The following is a 12,723-nucleotide window of genomic DNA, read 5'->3' on the forward strand; positions in this document are numbered from 1 at the left end:
ACAAAATTATTCATCAGAGTACTACTAGCAACAACCTGAAACTCAAAGGACTGGGCAAGCTTGTATCTCTTTAGAGGAGCCTGTTCCATAATTGGTAAAACCCAACAAACCTTACCAACTCTTGCTAATACAGTCTATATACCACCACCTTCAACAAACCCTAGAAAGGAATTATAGTAAGCACAAACATGAAAACATTAAAATGTCCTGGAAAGTGTGTTTGGACAGATCAAAGTGTACCTTAAATAAAACACCCAGTTTACACCCAGGAGATCTCATTTATTATGAGCACTTGAACGAAAGCTAGCCCAAACTTACCAGACTCAAATTTTTAAAAAGATCTGATTTTTCTGAGAGAGAGCTCCTTGACTGAGAGCATGGGCGCGGGGGAGGGCTGGAGGAGGCAGAAGAAGGGGGAGAAGCTGACTCCCGCTGAGCAGGGAGACCTACATGGGGCTCAATCCCATGACCCTGGGGTCATGACCTGAGCCAAACGCAGACACTTAACAGACTGAGCCACCCTGGTGCCCCACCAAACTCAATGATTACAAATGAATTAAACAAAACACTTATTGAAAATTAAAAGTAGAGGAGATGAATATTTTAATCGGTGCTATAGAAAAAGTACTATAAGAGAATGATAAAAGAAATATTAAAAGCACTAAATAGCAAAGTTTACCTTCTTTCAGTTTTGCATAAAGGTTTACCTAGAACAATTAAAGAGAACTTAACTGCCCTGAAACCAGGTGAGCTACCTACAAACAAAGAACAAACTCACCTATGTAGCAAAATAGTGAGAAGATTTATGGGAAGAGGTGAAAAGCCTATCAAGCCTGGTGATAGCTATCCAGAAGAGACTAACTATTTGATAGTTATCCAGAACAGAATTTTACTTCAACTTTAAACTTACCCTAAAAAATAATAATTTCAACATAAATTTAGATATGAACCTAAGGTACAGCCTTTAGATACAGGATACAATCTTCTTTGGAGAGTAAGTATAAACAACACCATAGTTGGCCTAGAAGTAGCCATCAACTGAAGTATTCAAGCTCAACCATATATTCATCTAAATTCCAACACTAAAGACCAACTCCTAACCTAATACTAGATTAATCTATTCATTAATAGAAGGTATACTGTTCATCTGAGTAACAAGAATTATTTCTCCTTGCATAAGCTTATATCAGTATAGATAATCACTGATAGTTGACAATAAAATAAATTTTACACAATTCCTTACTTATTAAATTAATTGTTAACCGAACACAGGTATGCATTTAAGGAAAGATTTTTAAAAGTAAAAGGAACTCAGCGAACATAAACCTCACCTGTTTACCAAAAACATCACCTTTAGCACTTCTAGTATTAGAGGCACTGCCTAACCAGGGATATCCATTCAATGGCCGTGGTATCCTGACTGTGCAAAGGCAACAGAATCATTTGTTCCTAAAATAAGGACTTGTACGAATGGCCACATAAAGGTTTTCCTGTCTCTTAATCATGAAGAGGCAGGAATGACATAATAAGATGAGAAGAACCTATGGAGCTTTAATCAATCAGTCCAAAAAAAGAACAAAAAATTTAGCCAAATTTAAAGGATAAAGAAACTGTAAGTGGACTAACAGTTTTGTTTGAGGTAACTTAGATAACAAAATAGCCTCCAAGTAATTAAAATCTAGACCAACCAGTCAAAATATTTTATCACTTATTGATCCAAAATATGGATCAACAGAACAAGTTACTCTAGGGATAACAGCACTATGCTATTCTATATAGTACATAGGGTTTATGACCTCGATGTTGGGTCAGGACATCCCAATAGTGTAACCACTAGTAATGATTTGTTTGTCCAACTATTAAAGTCCTGTGTGATCTGGTTTTAGATCTGGGTGACCTAGGTCAGTTTTATCTGTTCCACATTTCTCCCAGTAGGAAAGGATACGAGAAATAAGGACTACTTTACAAAATTGCCTTCATACTAATAGATGAGATAGTATTAATCTGATCAATTTATACATAACCCTGCCAAAGAACGGGGCTTGTTAGGATGGCAGAGCCCAGTAACTGCCTAAAACTTAAACCTTTATTGCCAGAGGTTCAATTCCTCTTCCTAACAGCATGCTCAGAATTAATATTCTGTCATTGATTATACCTATGCTATTTGGCTGTAACATTCCTCACACGGATCCAGTGAAAACAATTAGCCTAGACACAACTTCATAAAGGACCAAACATCGGTTGGCCCCCATGGCCTACTACAATCTATCACTGATGCTCTCAAGCTATTCCTTACAGAACCATTACAATCACTAATATCATCAATATCCATATTTATTGTTGCACCAACCCTACCCCTCACTTTAGCCCTAAGAATATGAATTCCACTCCCCATACTGTATCCATTAATTAATATAAACTTAATAATAAATTAATTTATACAAACAAACTGTTTGTATTAGTCATACCAAGCTTAGCTATTTATTCCATTCCCTGATCAGGATCAGGCTGAGCTGCAAATCCAAAATTCCCATTCATGGGAGCCCTACCAGCAGTGACACCAAAGTTTCATGCAAAGTGACATCAGCAGTTATCCTCCTACCAGTCCTGTTGCTATACGGATTATTTACACTCTCCACACTATTCTCAAGAATATCCGTGACTAATTTTTCCATCTTGATGACTAGCTGTAACATGACTTATCCCAGCCCTAGCAGAGATCAACCGAGCTCCACTGGACCAACAGAGGGAGAATCAGAACTCATTTCTGGTTTCAACACTGACTATGCAGCAGGTCCATTTGCCCTGTTCTTCCTAGTAGAAAATGCTGTTATAATAAATAGTTTTACAACAGTTCTGTTTTTAGGAGCATTCCACAAACCCTACATACCAGATTGTATACAATTAACTTTATTATCAAAACCCTTTTCCTAACTATCTCTTTTTTATGAACCTGAACATCCTACCCATGAGTCCAATATGATCAACTCATGCATCTCTTATGAAAAGCTTTCTACCATGAAGACTACCCCTTTGCCTATATAGCATGCAGCAATGCTCATTAATATATCAAGCATTCTAGCATAAACATTAAGAGAATTACTTCGATAGAGTAAATAATAGAGCTTAAATCCTTTTATTTCTAGATTATAGGAATTAAACCTACTCCTAAGAAACCAAAATCTTCATGCTACCATTATACTATATTATATTGTTAAGGTCACCTATCAAGCCCATACCCAAAAGTGATGATTTATATCCTTCTCATATTAAATATCTCCAAGTCTCACTATCATCTTACTAATGATCATTGTAGGAACCATAATTGTAATAATAAGCTCATGGTGACAAATAATCTGAAACGGCTATGAAATAAATATAGTAGCTATTTTTCCAGATTTAATTTTAAAAATTTAATTCACAAGCCATGGAAGCATCCACCATTTTTTTTTTTTAACACAAGCCATTAAATCAACACCCACCACTCTCAGGATTCTCACCCAAATGAATATTCAAGAAATAAAAATATGACATCATTTGCCATCATTAACAGCAATTAGAGCACTACTTAATCTATATTTCTACATACGATTAACTTACTCCACATCATTAACTATATTCCCATGAACAAACAACAAAAATAAAATGACAACTTGAAAACATGAAACAACCAACCCTTATATCACCACTAATGGTAGTGTCATTACTTCTCTTAACACCAATATTATCAGTACTGGACTAGGAATTTAGGAGCTTACTATAGACAAAGAGGCTTCTAAGCCCCAAACAAGTGTAATTCACTTAATTCTTGAAAAAAATAAAGATGATAAGACTTTATGCTATAACAACTGGATGCAAATCAAATGCTTTCATTTAAACTAAATCCTTACCAATTTGGTGGGCTTTCACCCCACAAAATCTGAGCTAACAGCTAAATATCCCAGGTAACAGGCTTCAATCTGCTTTTCCTGCCACTTAAGGAAAAAGTCATGAGAAACTCCCGCAGAACTGAAGCTGTTTCTTTGAATTTACAATTCAATATGTTATTCATCACAGGGCTTGGGCTTGGCAAAAAGAGGACCCAACCAACCTCTCTCTTTAAATTTACAGGCTAATGCTTGCTCAGCCATTTTACCTATGCTCAAAAACTACTGACTATTCTCAACAAACCATACTTCATATCTACTCTTTGGTGCTAACCTGGAATACATAAGGTACTGCCTTAAGCCTTTTAATCAGTGCTGAACCAGGTCAGCTGGGAGGTTTATTAGGTGATGACCAAATCTATAATGTAGTTGTAATCACCCATACATTTGTAATAATTGTCTTTCATCTACACCTGTCATAACTGGAAGATTCAGAAACTGGCTAATCACGTTAATAACTGGATCACCTAACATAGCATTCCTTTGAATAATAACGTACGTTTCTTTTTCTTTTTCTTTTTTTTCCAGAAGGAACCACTGAAAACGTTGCTTTTTCATTATATATACACATATTTTACTTACATAAGACAGCTTGTATTATATAGAAATTTGTATCCCTTTAATGTTCACACATCATTAAATATTCTTCAAAATGGTTTTTCATGATTGTATAATATTCTGATAAGTGAATGGTCATGAGTTTATGCCCTGTGTGTAGGATCTCCACCAGGCATTGAACCTGTTTAAATATATATATATATATATATATGACCTATGTTTCTGACTACTCCCACCATCACTGTTACTTTTGCTCAAATCATCAATAGTTGAAGCAGGTGATGGAACGGGTTCAACTGCATACCCACCTCTAGACAGCAATCTAGACCATGCTGGAGCTTCTGTTCACCTAATCATTTTTCCCTACATTGAGCAGGCATATCCTCAATGGTAGGTGCCATTAATTTTATTACTGTAATTATTAATATGAAACTACCAGCCATATCTGAATATCAAACATCACTATTTGTTTGACCAGTCCTAATTACAGCTATGCTTTCACTACTATCATTCACACTTTTAGCAGCCAGAATTACTATATTATTAATAGACCACAACCTAAACACTGTTTTCTTCAATGTCACAGGACGACATCCAATTTTATATAACCACTTGTTCTGATTTCTTGGTTAGCCTGAAGTCTGCATTCTTATCCCACTGGGAGACACAATAATTTCCCACATAGTTGCATACTATTCAGGGAAAAAAGCAACTTTTTAATATGTAAGAATGTCCTGAGCTATAATATCCATTGTTTTCCTATGATTTGGTGTATGACTTCACCATATATTCACAGCAGGTATAGATGTTGATACATCTATATTATATCAGTTCTTATGATTATTGTCATTCCTACAGGAATAAAAATAATTAGTCCACTAGCAATCCTCAATGGAGATAATATTAAATGACCACCAGCCACACTATGACCCTTAGGTTTTATTTTCTTATTTATAGTAAGAGGTCAAACAGGAAATATTTTAGCAAATCCATCATTCAACATTGTTCTCCATAATATATATTATAGAGTAGCACATTTTCATTGTGTCATCAATATGAGCATTTTGCCATTATATGAAAATTTGTTCATTGATTCCCATTATTGTCAGGTTACACTTAAACTGAGCAAAAATGTATTTCACATTTATATTTGTAGGCATTAACATAACTTTCTTCATACAACACATTCTTGACATTTAAGGAATACCATGACATTACTCTGACTACTCAGATACACATACAACATGAAACACCATGTCAACCATAGGTTTGTTCATCTTATTAACAGCAATATTAATAGTTTTCATAATCTGAGAAGCATTTGTATTCAAGTGAGAAGTACTGACAGTAGAACCAATAACTACTAACCGCAAATGACTACATGGATGCCCCCTACCATCTCATAAATTTGAAGAACATACCTAAGTAAATTTAAAATGAAAAAGGGACAGAATGAAGCTTCTTCAACTGGCTACAAGCCAATATCATAACCACTGTGACTTTCTCAGACATTAGTGAAAAATTATATAACTTTATCTAAGTTAAATTATAAATTCAAATCCTTTAGATCGCCATGGCACATCCATCCCAACTAGGTTTTCAAAGTACAGCATCACCTGACGTAGAAGAACTTTTACACGTTCATGATGACATACTAACTAGTTCCTAACTAGCTCTTTAGTTCTCTACATCATTTCATTAACATTTACAACCAAATTAACCCACACAAGCAAAACAGATGCACAGGTAGAAAGTCTGAAATATTCTGCCAGCCATTGTCTTAATCCTAATTGCCCCACCACTGTTACAAATTCATTATATAATAGATTAATAATCCTTCCCTAAACATAAAAACTATGAGCCATCAATTATATTGAAGCTATGAGTATACAGTCTATGAAGACTTAAACCTCCATTCCTATATTTTCTAATTCCATTCTCATTTTCCAAACTTGCCATCTGCCCCCACTGTGGAAGACAGAACACTTCTCCTTTTACATACTATGAGTGTGAATGCAGACTAAATTAGAGAAAACTTTTAAGTAATTTGTACCAACACTAATGAAAAATGTTTATAGAATATCTTTTCATATGCATAGGCTCCATTCATTCCAACTTTTTGAAAAGAATTCTCATGAAGACTTACATTATTAAATGTAAACTACCATATGACCCAAAATCCCACTCTTGGTTATTTCCTGAAGTGAAATATAAAGATCAACCCTAACCTGTATAAGAATATTCAAAAGGCTCTATTCTTAATTACCAAAAATTGGAAATAACCACCATGTCTTGAACTGGGGAGTAGATAAATAAACTTGCTATATCTATACAGTGAAATACTACTTAGCAATAAAAAGAAACTACTAATACATGCATCAAAATAGATGAATCTCAAGTGCAGCATGAGAAAAGCCAGACTCCAAAGGTAACATATGATTCCATTTTTATGGTCCTTTAAACAAGGACACCATAGGGACAGAAAAGAGATCTGTGGTTTCCTGAGACAAGGGAATGGTGTGTGGCCGACCACAGGAGAAGTTGCTGTGAAATGAAACTGTAGTGTATCTTGGTGTGATCTGGTTATCCAATTATATATACATGAAAGCTGAGAAGCAGCCTGGTTATTCTTGAGAAGTACCCAAACATTTAAGCATTGTTAATATTTCTGAAAATGGGTGTGAAAGTAGAGATAAAAACAGAAGGAACTATTGAATATCTACATAAAGACTATTTGGAGCCCCAAATGCCTTCCTTGACTCAGCTCCCTAAATGGCTGCCCTGTCTATTCACACTCTGGTGGAATTCTGGGGTTTTATTCCTCCAGAGGTCTCTGAACTGCAGGATCCCAGGCAGGCACATACCCTAACCTGAAACCTAACCCTAGCCCTAATCCTGGAGTTGAGGGGGATAAAAAAGAAGATGTGGTATATATTACTCAGCCATAAAAAACGAAACCTTGCTGTGTGCAATGACATGGATGGAGCTAGAGTGTATTATGCTAAGCAAAATGAGTCAGTCAGAGAAAGACAAATATCATACAATTTCATTCATATGTGGCATTTAAGAAATGAAACAAACAAGTACAGGGGGAAAAAAGAGAGAGAGAGGTAAACCAAGAAACAGATTCTTAACTATAGAGAACAAACACATGGTTACCAGAGGGGAGGTGGGGGGGTGGATTAAATAGGTGATGGGGATTAAGGAATATATGTGTTGTGATGAGCACTGGAATGTATGGAAGCGTTGAATCACTCTATTGTATGCCTGAAACTAATAGTACACTGTATTTTAACTAACTGGAATTTAAATAAAAATTTAAATATTTGTGTGTGTAACTACAGAATTAAATACTTAAAGGACTTAATTTTAGTACATGTAAAGTGTATGTGTCAAAAATTATAAATTGCAAAAACATTTATCAAATGAAATACTTTATTGCATTACAAAGTTTTCACTCTTCTTAAGTTTCAGAGCAATCATGCACTTCCTCAAACTCCACTCCAAACCAGCATCCTTCCCCAGAGGGTACATCTCATTGATCTTTCACTAACAGCTGTAAGGCTTGGGAAAGTCAGCCTCTTTTTGCCTGTTTTTCCTCTATAAATGGATCTATGTGTTACCATGATTGCACAAGATGGTGCCTGCAAAGTGTGTTGTAGCTCGCAAGCAAGAGAATAAGCGTTGAATCTTTATGTTCTCAGATTGAGATGGTCATGGACTCTAGAACTCAGAGCACAAAATGGCTCATGGAGCAAATGAATTAGTGTTTTGAGATCCAGATAGGAAAGACATGAATAAAACTCTGAAAGGGGAAAATGAGACAGCAAAGAGGATAGAGAAGGGCAGGACCAGTAAGGAATAAGAGAAAAAGAAAGAAATGGAGAATTTTATTAATAGCCTTTCACATCTAATTTATTTAAAATCAAAATTAAGAACATACACAAAAGGATGATAAAAGACAAAAGTCTATGGTGATATGTACACTCCTCATCATTGATGGGAACAGTAACAGAAGGATGCACTGCAAGATGGTAGATGTTACCTCCCAGAGCGCATGACATTGGGAAAGCACAGATAAAGGGGGCCTTCACTCTTTGCTCCAAATACATCTACTATTAATAGTTGAACTCTTATTAAGTTAGATTGCATGCATATATTATTTCTTTAATAAATGAATGAATTAAAAAGTAGCCTTTCATTATCTTTCCATTGCTTAGAGAAATGCCTCTAATATGGTTTACACTCAAACTGTAAATATTCAGGACCTGGCTCAAGGAAGGACTGTGAAGGCTGAGACCTAATATTCCTCTGAAATCCAAGAAAGCAAGGTTCAAGTAGGCCCTTAAATCATGAGCATAGTTGCAACATGCCAAAGGTGAGCTAGTTGTCGACTGCCCATCTACATAACTCATCTGGCTTCTGGTGGGACTGGAACTGACATCTTAGTTCACTTTATGACATGGTAGATACAAAGCAAAAGAAAGAAAGTTATAGCCTCTTAATAAACAAAGTAATTAAACATTTGAACTTACTTCTCTTACACTTTTACTTGCATTTAACTGGACTAACTTGGATCTAGCTTTGAAAAGCATGGATTATTGCATGATGCCCTCCATGCCCAACTTTTCCTCAGGGAAAGTTGGAAGTGAAGGATCCTCAAGAGCATGACAGAGAAAGCCTTTCCAAATACTTGGCTCTATTTAAACCACAGAGATGGAAAGTCTCCAAGCTCAGAGGTACTCCTCACACTGTATACTTGGCACGCTGAGGAGGACACAATCCTCCCATACCGCTCACAGCAGAAAATTAACTGGACTTCGTTTCACATAAGGTAGACTCTAGAGCAAGGCCTCTCAGTAAGAGGGTGATCTGTGTAAGGTGAGTACATCCCAGATAACTGATGTTTGAACTCACATTTTTAATATCTTCCCCCTATTTTAAGACTAAATTCTCTCTTTTCCCCTGAAGCATGGTTTTCCATACCTATCTGTATAGAGTTTAGAGTTCTGAATGTGTTATTCAGTGAATGTCTTATGGGAAAGATTATGGGTTTTCTCTCCCAACAAATCCCTGGGACTTCTGAATTCCTAACAGCATTTCACACACTAACAAAAGCACGGCCTATCTACATTCTTAGAGGCTCCCAGATGTCCAGGTTGGGGGAGACTGGTTCTCAAAACACTTCCAAGTTATCCTGATATTTTCTTTCTTTTTTTTTTTTTTAATGATTTTTTATTATGTTAGTCACCATACAGTACATCTCCGGTTTCTGATGTAAAGTTTGATGCTTCATTAGTTGCGTATAACACCCAGTGCACCATGCAACACGTGCCCTCCTTACTACCCATCACTGGTCTATCCCAATCCCCCACCCCCTCCCCTCTGAGGCCCTCAGTTTGTTTCTCATAGTCCATATTTTCTAATTCCTTCTGGATTTTACTTGTTTTACCTTTCCTCAAGGTAGCAAATGGAGAAGTGCTTCAGTAAAAAATTAATAAGCCAAAGTGCCTAAAATTAAAAATCAAACAATGAAACTGCGTTGATTTTAATGTGAACCTGCATATTTCATTCCTATCATTATTAGTCAGTTATAATTATTCATATCTCTGTTACCTTTTCATTGAACAAAATGTCTTATTTCAGAAATCTTATTTGTTTTCTTAGTCTTGTCAAAATCATGGTTTCTACCACAAGTGATCTTCTCCTAGGGAAGTTATATTAGAAGCTTCGGAGTCAGACAGGCCTCCATTTTTTAAGATTGATTGATTGATTGATTATGTATTTATTTATTTGTTTGTTTGTGAGAGAGAGATATAGCAGGGTGAGTGGCAGGTGGATGGCGTGGGAGAAGCAGGCTTTCCGCTGAGCAGGGAGCCCAACTTGGGGCTTGATCCCAGGACCCCACAATCATGACTTGAGCTGAAGGCAGATGCTTCACCAACTGAGCCAACCAGGCAGCCCCAGACCTCAGTTTAAATTCAAGCTTTATTATTTGTTATTTTACAACTTGGAAAATATGTAATTTCTGAAATATGTGTATATAGCTTGTGATGTTTATGTTAAATATTCTTACCAAAAATAAATACATAATATAAATAAAATAATTAGAATTAGTAGTGAGATGATAGTGGCAAGGATATCACATCCACATGTTGCTTTTGTTTAAAAACAAAAAAGTCGGGGTGCCTGGGTGGCGCAGTCATTTCGGCATCTGCCTTCGGCTCAGGGCGTGATCCTGGCATTCTGGGATCGAGCCCCACATCAGGCTCCTCCACTGGGAGCCTGCTTCTTCTTCTCCCACCCCCCTGCTTGTGTTCCCTCTCTCGCTGGCTGTCTCTCTCTGTCAAATAAATAAATAAAATCTTAAAAAAAAATAAATATATAAAAATAAAAAACCCCAAAAAACAAAAAACAAAAAAGTCTTTTTTTTGACGAAAATAAAAACTTAGAAGGAGAAAGAGCAAAACCCCAAAGAATGAAACATACAAAAAAAGAGGAGTATGCAGTTCAAAGAAAAGGAAAGGCATTTAATTCTTAAAAATGGGAAAACCACTTAATCTCACAATAAGAAATTACAACTACATTCAAGGGGTGCCTGGGTGGCTCAGTCGGGTAAGGGCCAGACTCTCAGTTTTAGCCAGGTCCTGACCTCAGGGTCTTGAGATGGAGCCCAGCATCAGGCTCAGCACTCAATGCACAGTTAGCTTGGTATTCTCTCTCCCTCTCCTCCTGCCCCTCCCTGCCATGTTCACACTTACACACACACACTCACTCTCTCAAATAAATAAATCTTTAAAAAAATAAAATAAAACTACCTTTAGTTGCCATTTCTCAACATCATATGACAATAACACTGCACTGGAGAGGCTTGAGAAGAAACAGGTAATTCGTACACTGCTGGTGGAAATCTAAGATGCTTTAACCCCTATGGAAGGAATACAAACAGACAAATAAAAAGCAAAACAGATACATGCTTTTAAGGGGCTTAACATAGATTTGGTACAATTTAAGAGCTACTTAGTCAACTCTATAATCTGAACTCATAGCCTGAAAAAAAAAAAAAGATACAAGAAAGAATGGAAAAAGAGAAGGACTTGGCCTCCTGGCTTAAGGAAATTGTAAATGTATGCATTTTCACAGAGGTCAATAAGAGTATGTCAATAGTTTAGGTACATATGAATTTAGACTTTATATTTTTTCCAATGAGGTACAGTTAGAAGTAAAACTAGTTTGCACATATCTGTCATTTAATCCAATCTCAGGAAAGAAATCTCTGTTACTAAGGAGAACCAAGGACTAGTCAATATATTTTCAAAAATGATGTTACTCAGGCCAAGGAATACATGAGTTTGTAGAAATATCCTTTCATGGGGAGATTCTAAATGCAGGGAAATACTGGATATTAGAAATCCATAGTCAACTCCTGGGGTCTCTTTTGGAACACAAATATCTTTTCTCGAGTCATTTGATGAACAGTTTTTCCCAGAGTTTGTGAAATAATTTGGTTCAGTACAGTCTGCTAACACATATCCACTTAGCAATAGATTTGTTTCTGAGACGTATGTTCTGTATCAGAAAGGTAGCATTCAATTATTGCCCTGGGGAGATAGAACCTTGGAATATATATTTATCTTATTTTATTTTATTTATTTACCTTTTTAAAGATTTTATTTATTTATTTGACAGAGAGAGACAGCAGGAGAGGGTACTCATGCAGGGGGAAACAGGATAGGGAGAATCAGGCTCCTCAGTGAGCAGGGAGCCAAGCACAAGGCTTGATCCCAGGCTGCTGGGGTTATGACCTGAGCCAAAGGCAGATGCTTAATGACTGAGCCACCCAGGAGCCCCTCTGAATATATTTTAAAGCTGTGCACTCTCCCTACAGAAGAGGTAGATTCAAGTTCAGGAGAAAGTATTTCCGTAATACATTACTATTGACATTTTTAATCAGAACACTCATGTTTGATTCCCATAACAACTATACTTCTGATACGTAAGGTTTTTGACCTACCCTTCTTTACTTAGCTCTCCATCTTGACTATAAGACTGTGTCTACCTTAAATTCAAGAAAACTTTATTTTCAATTTTGAGCTGGTACAATGGTAAGATTTGATTTTGCACATGAGTAGAACTTGCCTGCTCTCTAGCACCTGAGCTTTAATGAGGTTCTTCTTTCCATTCTAGAAGTTCTTAGTTCATCTCTTTCTTTGGGCTGCATTAGAACACCATGTACTAA

The 12,723-nt window shown here is 36.3% G+C and overlaps 1 pseudogene; it reads left to right on the forward strand.

Moving 5' to 3' along the window:
- Positions 1-4,161: 4,161 nt before the first annotated feature.
- On the forward strand, positions 4,162-5,924 carry LOC125283217 (cytochrome c oxidase subunit 1-like; annotated as a pseudogene).
- Positions 5,925-12,723: the final 6,799 nt, after the last annotated feature.

This window comes from Ursus arctos, unplaced genomic scaffold, assembly GCF_023065955.2.
Source record: "Ursus arctos isolate Adak ecotype North America unplaced genomic scaffold, UrsArc2.0 scaffold_6, whole genome shotgun sequence".
NCBI classification, from domain to species: domain Eukaryota; kingdom Metazoa; phylum Chordata; class Mammalia; order Carnivora; family Ursidae; genus Ursus; species Ursus arctos.